The following is an 11,937-nucleotide window of genomic DNA, read 5'->3' as shown; positions in this document are numbered from 1 at the left end:
TCACCACAGCTTACTATGTCTGCATCAAAACTTGATATTACCTACACGTCTGCACTGTCTTTGTGTCTTTCTTTGCAGCTGTAGGTCACTGCATGAGCAGAAAAAGATTTTGTTGCTTAATGTTCATGTGCTTAAGCAGGCAATGTAGTGTACTTGATTTTCACAATGCTTAACTCAATTGGTGGTATGCCTGCACTATAACATGCACAAACTGAACAGCATATCCAAACAAGAAAATTGCTAGCCTATCACAGTTAGGTTGAGTCATTTGAATGAAAGTTGGGACAGTTTTTGTATGGGATGGCTGATGGCATTCAGGCTCATCATGTCATCCTCAAAGTGGGGGCAAAAACGCAGTACATGTATAAAAGATGAGCAGTTTTATTGGATTGTGGTGCTTTACATGCACCTCACTTCAAGCACAATGATGTCTTTGCGTGTCACCTGTGTCGATATGAAGCCACTGCAGCTGGTGAGCAATGTGCTTGCAGATGGCACTGGCTACATTCCTTTGGAAAGGCATCATGTTGCACAATGTAGTGAAGATGAAGGCTTTTAAATTAATGTGTACTTTACTTTTTATTTACCTCTCACCTACTGTTGCCAACACAAATGATGCCTCCTGGTAAGCCGAATGCCTGTGAACATTGCAAGGCAAAGTGTCAGGCAACCGTTTATAATCTTCAGCATAATACTGTAGAAGGCGGCCTTCTGGTTTGTATACATGAAAGCACCAGGAAAGCAATCTAGATAGGCTAAAGACTAGCTGACTTGACAGCTCTGTACAGCCTGTACTGCTTACAGAAAGCAAGTCACACTGGTCATGGGAGCTATAGCAGCGGCATGCAAATAGAGGTTTGTATTACCTGTAGTACATATACATAGCCTTTCTTTCATGAAAAATATGTTTGGTCACTTTCCATTAACTTTACCTAGTCAGGACATGCATTATCACTTAAACTGCTTAGTCTTCAAATAAAACAAGCATTTTCTGCATAGTAACTTTTACTTACATGAAATATGTGGTCGTGTTGACCTGCAGAAGTGTACAGAATACATAAAATCTTGAAGCACTTAAGCAGAATTTATAAACAATGCTAAATTTAGGTGGACTGACAAACTGGACTCTACAACACAGATAATATAGGGCACTTTCAAGACAGTTTCTTGATGGCCTACTACCTAGAAGGTATTTAGAACAAAAACAGTGTCAACTGATTGGAAAAGGAAAGGGGACAGACACAGTGCTCACTTACGACTCAAGGTTTTTGTGTGTGTGTGTGTGTGTACAGTAATATATACAAGGTGGGTTCAAAAAGAAACCGAACATTTGAAATAGCGTGCCAATCAGCAGAGGGAGCGCGCTGCGGCTACTGAGCGCATGTAGCGGCAGGTTTAGACAACAAACTGCCATTCGCTGCGTTTCGCTCTGGCTGTTATTTGGCTAGCTACAGCCGCTGAAGTGAGCACATGAACAAGCTGCTCTTCGGATTGGTGCCAAAGTGACAATGAAGGAATTGGAAGAACAGTGTGTGTGTGTGAAGTTCTGCTATAAACTTGGGAAAACTTTCACAGAGACATTTCAGTTGCTTAGCCAAGCATACGGGGAGGACTATATGAGTCGCACGCAGTGCTATGATTGGTTCAAGCGTTTTGAAGAGGGAAGAATGTTGGTCGGTAACGATCCCAAGCCTGGACAACCTTCCACATCCACAGATGATGACCACATCGAGAGAGTTCGAATTATGATTCGTGGAAATCGTTGTTTGACTGTTTGAAAAGCCGCTGATGACGTGGGTATCAGCGTAGGATCATGTCATGAAATTTTGAGTGACAAACTTGGGATGCGTCGTGTCAGTGCAAAATTTGTGCCACGTTTGTTGTCTGGTGCACAGAAGCAGACCCGTGTTGAAATAAGCCAGGAAATGCTTGCCGCTGCCAATGACGATGAAAACTTTCTTAAGAACATCATAACAGGCGATGAGACATGGGTTTATGCCTACAATGTTGAAACGAAAGTGCAGTCGTCGCAGTGGGTGGCCAAAGGTTCTGTTCGTCCAAAAAAAGCACGCATGAGTCGGTCAAAAATGAAAGTGATGTTGGTTGTGTTTTTTGACTGCAAAGGCATTGCCCATCAGGAATTTGTGCCACATGGTTAGATGGTAAACAAAAAAGTTTGCCAGGGAACCCTAACATGTTTGAGAGATTGTGTGTGCAGTAGGAGGCCTGAATTGTGGGAAAATCAGGCTTGAATGTTGCATCATGACAATGCCCTGGCTCACATGTGGCTCCTTGTCTGCAGCTACTTAGCGAAACACCACACTCCTTTTGTGCCCCACCCACCATATTCTCCGGACCTAGACCCTTTCCAAATCCTAGAGGAGATCCAGGACAATGCGAGAAGAGACCTGCATGCCATTCCAGAAATTGCATTCCAGGAGGCTTTCCAAAAAATGGAAGAAAAGATGGGAAGAGTGCATTGCCAGTAGAGGGGACTACTTTGAAGGGGACAGCACTGAAGATGTACCATAAGCAGCAAAGCTGTTATAGCAAAAGTTCGGTTTCTTTTTCAACACACCTCATATGCATGGAAAGGGTGGGGTTCAAGGCAGGTGCAACAACAACACCCAATGTGAGGTCGAATGTAGAGTTTAATGTCCAAACCACAGCAGTAAGCTGGTAACTTTTAAATGGTAAGCAGAACAGTAATGCTACGGGAACTGTCATCCCCTTCATAATTGTAACAACCGTCGGAATATTGAAGTGTCTTTTCAATGTCCCATTAATTTCCACTATTCTCATTCTAAATGGGCAAATGCACCTCCATTCATTTACCATAAGACATATCAAGAGATCAACCCCAATAATGCTAGTTCTTTCTAGGTAGCTGAAGCAAAATAGCATTTCGTTCAGTCAGTATTGATGCAAGTTTTCAAACACTCCTATCATGAAATAGCTCAGTTGTCCATCTTGAGCAAGGCAGTTATTAGCTGGTATAATGTCAGAATTTGTTTATCATTTACTGGTAGACCTGCTGATGATAATGTAAGCAGAATGCTGCTGAGACCAATGAGAAAGTGTGAAAAAGAAAATAATTATAACATTGTTCCAGCCATCATTCCCTAAGGTGTCCACCCTGCCCCATCGTAAGCAATCACTTCACATCCCAGCATGCATATCTTGCGCATTTCTTTATTTCACTTTTTCTCTATTGTGTAGGACTGGCCATATTAGCTTAAAGCACTAGAAATCAATAACAATGACATCAGCATTGCCGCTGAGGAAAGACTGAAGTTAAAGAAAACAGAACAAAATCGTACAAGGAAAGTAAGGAACACACACGAGCACCTATTCACAACTGGAAGTTTATTGGTGAAAAAACAGGTACAACACAAATTGATAAGGAAAAAAAATGTTCACGGAAAAACTGTACATGTGTAACAGAACCTTGTGGGTGCATAAAGAAAAAAAAAGACTAAATGTTAACCTCATCACCCAAAGGGTCCCTGAAACTATTTTAGTTGTGTGTTACCTACACGTACACAGTATCTCTCCTCGAATGGTTACTCAAAAAAAGCTTCATGTCACCATGCTATATAAAGAGCTGCAAGTGGTTAAAAATTACCCTCCTCTAAAGCCTTTCCTCTCCAATGTCACTTTTATTCTATGTGGCCTTGGCTATGTCCTGCCTCATTGGACACAACATCGTACAATGACAGTAGTGTTGGCTACTTGCAGTTTACTTGAACCTAGTGTGTTCCTGTGTCACTTAGAGATGCAGCTTTTTTTTGTTATTGTGGTGATGAAGGCCTCAAAACGAAGTTTACATAGAGCGCTTATGTTTTGTACAGTGTGCAGTCGCGGTAACTTACTCTCTGCACTCACCTGCAGTACAAGAATATAAGTGCAATAGATACAGTGCAAGTTTCTGCCACCACATGTACCCCTCTGCTGCTTTGCTTTGGTTGCTGTTGTCACTGTGCTATTGTTAAACATTATTGCATTCTTTTTCACTTTTTGCCTGCACATCTACAGCCTGGCACATCTATAGCAAAGCCCTGATTTTTTGGGGAAACTTTCTAATTCATACCTTCCCTACCACACACATACAAATGTATTATCGACCCAAAAAGTTAACGAATGGAGGGATCTCGCAAAAAGCTGAATATCTCCGCAGCCTCAAAACGAAGCCTGGTATTCCCATTTCCAGACTCTACTAGTATATGCGAACATTGTGATGTACGGTTTTACTGGCTACTTTTAAAGGCTGCTCGGATATTTAGCGTTTTCTGAGATCCCGTGGTCCGTAAACTTTCTTAGTCAATAGTATGTGTGTAGACAACAGTGGCAGACAATCTGCTATCTCAGGCAAGTCTACCATTGGACTCAAGAAACATCTACATGTCTTACATTAGTGTGTTTACTTTTACAGGTACATCAATTACTGTGCCTTCATATCCTACTAAAAATAAGCTTAATGAGGAGGCTTGCTTTGCGTATTCTTAATGATGTCATGTGGGAAGCCAATCCACTTCATGAAAAAAGATCACTTGTTCGTTCTACTAGAGGTGGCTCAAAACCTGGGAAGTGGTGCCGCTGTGACATCTAGCAATGGTGATGTTTAATACCTAATAATTACACAATTTATGCAGAATACCTAAATTTTATTTCATCATTCATCATTAGTACAGATGGAGGTCCCAGAGTTACAAAAACTGTCAGTGGGACCTATTAGTAGTTAATATAGTAATGAATACATTATGGCAACATAGCAGTGATACACATCAGAATACACGAAGTTAATGAAGCAAGTAATCAAATACAAGGAAGGTGCTTACAAATGCAAGCAAATGAAATAGATGATGTGTATGAATAAATAAAAATGTAGTAATTGGCACGTTATGGAAACATAGGGATGACACATATCAAAGAACACAGGGTTAATGTACGAGATAATTAGAAACAAAAATATGCTTACAATATGCAAAGTACAAGTGAAATATATATTGTGCGACAAAAAACTTAAAATTTCTAAAAATAAGGAAGGAAAAAATAAAGACAATGGGATATAGAGAATAAAAGCGATACATTAGGCAAGTACAGAAGCACTGAAAGTGGTAAAATAAATTTGTATATAATATATGTTCGTAGTAATGAGTCTGTAGCCAGTAGTGTCGATAGTAAATATTTCTTCATATCTCTCTTGAATGTTAATGTTGTGCGGCAGGCTTTAATAGGGGGTGGTTTAATTTAGTGTTTAATCACCATAAAAGAGCAGTAAACATTGACAATTAGTGTTTATCTGAGGAAGGAAAGAATTGTTAGAGGAATGTCTCGTATTGTTAGTGTTGGTAAGAGCAGATATATTAAATGCTGAACCCTTGATGATCACCAGAAGGTACGCTACTGACGGTGCACTTGCACAAAACTCAAAATAATTTCAGAGCCCTGAAAACGAAGCTTTCTTTTCCCTACTCGTCAGGTGTTTCACAATCTGCACTGATGGTGTTCTTCTCGAGTATGGCTTGTGCTGTGCGAATGTTCAAAATGTCAAATGTAAATCAAATAGTTGTTGACCATTTGGACTTGTATTCAATTGGAGAACACGCAATTAGAAGTTATCAAATCTTCCTTTTCTGTCAATCATTACACACACTAGAATCTTTAGGGAGAAAGTCAGGTGCATGTGGTGACCATTCTCAAAGGGAACTGCAGTTCCTGAGTGGACATATAGAGCAGGTACTTTTTTGCTTTGCTTATTAATTTCTAGTCGCGCAGTAGGGATGCCTCGCCTTTAGGCAGCCAACAGATTTGTTTTCTCAATTGAGGCTGTAAAAATTATCATTTGGACAATGTGAACATGTTCCTGATGTCCTCTTGGTGCGGCAGATACTATTACCTTTCAGTCACTCTCATTTACAAACTTATCAGTTGACCAGAAGCCTGGTTGTGACTGGCATTACATGTGTCAAACAATCTAAAAAACATCTCTTCTAAAGCTTTCCGCGGTTTCTTTTCCACCTCTCGTGTTTCAAAACCCGCCATAATGCCTTTGGCATTGTGTGCTGCTAATCCCAAGGGCGCGGAATCAAATTCCGACTGCAGCAGCTGCATTTCCACGGGGAAGAAATGCAAGAACACCTGTTTACCATGCATTGAATGCACATTGAAGAATTCCAGGTGGTCAAAATTAATCCGGAGTCCCCCACTATTGTGTGTCTCATAATCATGTCGTGGTTTTTGCACATAAAACCCCAGACTCACCTCTTGTGTCCCCTGTAAGTAGCATTGATTACACGCATTTAAGGCCATACTGCTCCACTCAAGGCCCATGTGTAGTAGGGGTTTTCATATTCTGATATTTCTGGATAGAATTAAATATGGATATTTGACGAAACTGACCTATTGAATATTGAATAACAAATATGTTCACATTTCAGAGAAGTGTGGAATATTTTCGAAAAAAAAAAAGAAACTTTACATTGCAAGGGTGGACTTTTAACATTGTTGGTACAACATTTTTTTAGTGCTTAGCGCAGAAACCATACACAAGACAGACGAGAGAAGAGACCACACACAAGTGGTACTTTCAACGATTTATTGGAAGTTGGATCACGGGTTTATACATGCAAGCATTTGCTAGCATTCTTGATAAACCTGGCCAGATTGATGCTATATTCCTGTATTGCAGACAGAAAAGCATTTGAGCTTGTTTGACACTCAAAACTAATTGAGAAGCTCGAAATCACAAATCTTCTGCCATACTTAATTGGCTGAATCTCTGCATACTTAACTAAGCACAAACAATTTGTCAGCATAAGCGATTGCCCTTCCCATGAAGTGCTAGTTACTTCCAGTGTTCCTCAAAGCAGCATGCTTGGCCTCTTGTCATTTTTAATATATATTAATGATATAGAAGTAGTCAGTCACCCCTTTTAAGTAAAGTTTTGTTGATTTTTTATTTAATGAAATATGTTTCTGTTAGCCCAAACTTCTGTTATTTCAATCTCAAAATTGGCCTTCGTCAGATAATTCGAACCTCACTGGTCAGATTCGCCCAAATACAGCTGTGTTAAGCGCTGAAGCATATGCAACTTACTGTGGTGAAGCACACCAAGAATGGAAAAGGGCCACTGTCACAGGACATAGCACGTGTTCCTTGATTATACAGGCATGCAGTCTCCTGTCACAGTAGGAGCACCTAGCCACCTAATAAGCATACTGGCAGCCATTCAGAGCTGTTTCTTACGTTTCAGTGGTGATTTGAGTCCTTTTTTCACCTTCCATGCATGTCTCGTATATGAGACCATTAATGAGGCCTAGTATGTGTTCTTTAAGTAAATGTGCCGTGCACAGAGAAGTGGAAAACAATCATGTGTTTTGGGAAAGCTAGCAAAAAAGAAGGCAGTAAGTTGAAAAAACTGCGATAAGCCGAGGAGATGTTAAAAGCCAACAAAAGAGTGTGAATATATCAAACTCTGAAGGCCTGCCCATACACCTATTAGGCGTCTTGGTGCTCATACTGTGACTGGAGACTGCACATGTGCATGTACGTAAACTAGGGAACACGTGCTGTCTTGCAACAATGGCATCTTTCCCTGCTTGGTATGGTTCTATGCATAACATGGCTGTATTGCAGTGAAGCTAAAATTAAGAAAAATAGTAAACTGGGCGAGTTGGTAGCTGTTGATGGTTGCAGGTGTAGCGCTAAACTGAAACGCGGCCAAAGTTAATTTTAAAGGCAAATACTGTAAAGTGAAGCAATGGCATGTTTCAATGTTCTTTTATGCCTTTTGTTCAATTCAACCAGTCTCAATGGTCACGTCAGGATCAATTAACGGGCATGCCTCATAATCAGAACTGGTTTTGGCAAGTAAAACCCCAGAGAGGTGATCAAATTAATGGAAGTCGACTGTATATATGGCTCATGAGTAGAGCCACCACTGTCTAAAACCGGTACAACAAGAAAACACCAAGAAACCTAAATGATCCATTGCAAATGCAGTCAACTTTCATGGCATGCGCAAATAATCTAACTTTCTCACGGACAATGATAGTGATAGTTCGCTGATACATTGGTCAGCGGCCGAGAGGGTTTGCCCAGTTTCTACTATTAATTTTACACACTTGTGCTTATCCCTGTATATAACAGCGGTGTCATTTAGAAGAGGGCGACATGGACATGTATTGCAATGCAAAGCAAGAAAATCATCACCTGATACACTATATTTCTGTGCTCTCTTAAGTGTTCATTAATGCATCTTCCGGTTTGGCCTATGTAGCATCTACCGCATGACAGTGGAATATGATAGACCACTCCTACAGCGCATCCGACGAACTCATCTTTGCGATTCTACCGCAAACCGGCTTTTTTGTCCTTATTGGGTCAGTGGTTTTACACAAGGTGCTTAGCTTATTTGGAGCTGAAAAAACACCCGCACGTTACCTTGGCTTCCTATCTTTTTCAGGCTATGTGATATCTGGTGTATATACTGAATCACAGCGGTTTTCACCTGGTCACGGCTGCTAGCTCTTGCATTTGCACGGAGGCATCGTCTCGAACGTTCCTGTTTGAGCAGCCTTTCTGCCATTGACACCAACACATGGTTAGGGTAACCAGCCTCCTTAAGACTTGCAGCCTGTTGCTGGAAACTGGTTTTCATCAGGATGTTTTTGAAACACATGTTAGTTACGAAGGGTTTAAGATTGGGCTTGTTGATAAATTATGCTTCAAACTCAGGTTAACAGCGCAAAGCCACCAGAAGGGATAGAAGAGAGAACGGAGTGCTGAACTTCCAACTGTTTATTTTCTTTTCAGAAAGCATCGCTATTTATAGTCACACAATAGCCCACCAACCATACTTAGAACGCCACGACAAAGCCACACAAAATTCAACGTGGTGATAGCCCGAGGTGTCTGATCTCCTCGTCAGTGAGAGCAATAGAGGGGTGCTGATTCAACCATTCTTTAAACGTAGAATTTGTCCCGCTTTGATTATCTCACGTGTAACACGGTCTCTGTGTTTTGCAACGATAAAACATGTTTTGAATTTCGGCCTACATCCACATGCGCAGCAGTGGGCAGAAAGCCATCCCTATTAGTTAGTTATGCCCCTATTCACCAAATTCAAATGGGCTGAACGAAATTGGAGAAGGGGTTTCTTAGCTCATGGACTGTAAGCCCAGCAAGTCCTACTATCAGTAGAGATGAACTGAAAGTCAAGAAACTGAAACGTATTGCACTTCAAGAGGTCTCAAACACTCGCAAAAACTCTTAGACATCAGGACATTTTTCTAGAAAACTATTACTAGGGAAATCCAGATACACTAAAAAATTGTTGACAAATCTAAAAGCTCGCTGAAAAACTGTTAGTCCCGTGAGGTGGTCATATATGTGCCTATCTAATTGTGCTAAATATAGGTTGCTAAAGACGGGAGCCAGACACAACCCTATGCAAATGCCTTTCTTCTGCAGATGCAGCCTATTGTTCCACTGTGCAAATGTTGACGACATGTAAAAACACCATAATTCTAAATACCCTTCTACTGAAACAACCTGCTTCCTGTGAAAGCCTTACGGCACCATATTTGTCAATACAATCCTCGACACATTGAATAAGGTCATTGAGCAGGATAGAATAATATAATTCTCTGACCTTAGCTGAGAAGGCCTTGAAGGCCTTTTTGCCGTGAAACCTAACAAAATCAAGGATTTGTCAGAACCTTTTACAAGAAACTGGTCATCAATTTAACGTTCAGCTTTGAAACCAGGTACAGGGCAGCTTGCTTCTGCCAGGTACTCCTTTCGAAAATTATGACCTGAAAAGGAACATCCTCCTTGTGCACTTACTAAAAATTACATCTCTGAACTTTTCCTTAGTTTATCGAGATTAAACTTTCTGTAAATTTCACTTGGTTTCGCTGCTGCTTTCATAAGTGATACATGCTTGCGCTCATTCAACACTGCAGAAATTGCTTGACTGGCTTTTTCCAAGAAACATTTAAAGGAAAAAACTGCAAAACCACCCTCTTTGTCAGCTGGTATAACACACAATGAATTATTCTTCAGTTAACACTACACATTTTACAGGTAACTTAGAAGGTTGGGGCTTACATCATAACAGGGCATCTAAACCTTCCGAGTTCATCCTCACACCATCTTCTTGCGGGGCTCTTCTGGACACTTTACTTATGATGGACAGGGAAGTTCCGGTTTAGTCCAGCTGGTAGCTTGGGCAAATTTTGGACCGAGGCCAAGAACTTTGCACACACTGTTGGGAAGGATGAAACCTTCAGAAACGTAGACATCACTTGTTGCTTTCTGTCAATTCTTGTCCACGTGAGCCCGTAGTAGTCTTATTTGAGGTTGCCAAAGGAACTTGGTGGCTTGATCAGCTAAGTGCAGGTGCCTCCACAGAAGATTCCTTGCGACGCACGGCTCATACTGATCAAACATCTGCACGCTGAGGTAATCTCTGTGGAGACATGCCTGCTGAAGTCGTTTAGCACATACAATCTTCAAAATTCTTTTTCCGTGACCGACATTCGAATGGTGCGAAACCAGTAAACAACGATTTTATATCCTGTGGAAGCTGCTTGTTATGAATACGGAACCTTAGGACACACGTGCTGCTAGCAGCCGTGGCAATGAGGGCAACAGTATGCCCAAAATCCCGAGGAACATATTGAAAAAAGCCTGTTGTACTAGAAATGAAATTGACAAGGGTGTCAATATGGGCTTGTTGGTCGGTCATCATGGAATGGTATCTGGGTAGTGCAGCAAAACACGCACACAATAAAAGAAAGCTAGAACTACCTGTGAGCACATATATATGCACAAGTGTATGGTTGAATAAACTCACAGGTGTTTAATTTTTTTTCTTCTGTTGCTACTTTTTCTTGCATTTTGATTGCTACATATATTGGTAATTCCCGCAAAAAGCATCAGCTGGTAGTCACCACTGTATTTTGCTATGCAATTTGTATTTTGTTATGCAATTTTAGCATCTCAGCGCGCGCCTGAAGGCGAAATTGTTGCCTAGGCAAACTATCGCCGAAGTGGAACGTTTCAGAATACGTCCCCAAGTATGTGCACGAATACTTCACTGAAAAACATTTCAGGCGTATCTTTGCTTTATTACTAAAATTTCGCAGCAACACAGCATTTCTTTACTCTAAGTTATTTAGGAATCACTAGGTGTCATTATCTACGTCGTTCATACGTACTTTAGGCAGTAAAAACGGCACACCCACCTGCGAGCTTCTCCGATACCGACGTGTCTGTTATAAGGCGATGATATATATATTATTCTAGACAAATCGGGCGAAGCCAACATGCTAAGCATATAATGTACGATGAGTACCAACTAATGGGATTTTGTTTTGAAATCGAACTAGAACTGAAGCAAATGAAAACGCAGGTTAAGATTACGGTAGATTACGGTAGAGATTACGGTTACGGTAGTACCCATGTAGTGGTTTCAATACCACTTTTCATCAGGCCTATAAGAAAGTGGCGGTCAGATGCAGCCGTATACCGATAAAGCATGTATTAAATTACAAATATTGCCCTTGCAACGAAGGTCGGCGCAAGCTGGCTGAGAGGGTTTGCTTACCTCCAGAGATGGCGCGTATACAAAGACACACACGTATCGATGCAGGACTTTCTAGAGGCTCCACAAATACTCACAGCATCTATTCAATGAGATTGCGTTATGCATAACGGCACACGAAAGCTTCGAGACTCAGCCACACTCAGCTGCATTAGTTACGCCAACTTCGAAAAGTAAACAGGAAGCTGCCATGGCACTTTTTTCAGGAAGCAGGTGGCGCTTCATGCATCAGAAACCGAAACAGAAACTAGCAAAGCCAATCTTTCTTTTTTTTTTTTTGTAAGCGTTAATCTTGTTCTCAGTGCTCGGAAGTTATAAGTTATTC

At 41.0% G+C, this 11,937-nt stretch overlaps 1 long non-coding RNA gene across 1 annotated transcript; it reads right to left on the bottom strand.

Annotated features, from left to right (window-relative positions):
- Positions 1-3,349: 3,349 nt before the first annotated feature.
- Positions 3,350-11,878, bottom strand: LOC142568270 (uncharacterized). Its single transcript, XR_012825401.1, has 2 exons — positions 11,616-11,878; positions 3,350-10,271 (listed from the first exon to the last, which is right to left on the bottom strand). It is a non-coding gene; the product is annotated as an uncharacterized LOC142568270 (long non-coding RNA).
- Positions 11,879-11,937: the final 59 nt, after the last annotated feature.

Source organism: Dermacentor variabilis, unplaced genomic scaffold (genome assembly GCF_050947875.1).
Source record: "Dermacentor variabilis isolate Ectoservices unplaced genomic scaffold, ASM5094787v1 scaffold_18, whole genome shotgun sequence".
NCBI classification, from domain to species: Eukaryota; Metazoa; Arthropoda; class Arachnida; order Ixodida; family Ixodidae; genus Dermacentor; species Dermacentor variabilis.
This window is presented reverse-complemented; position numbering and strand designations above follow the sequence as displayed.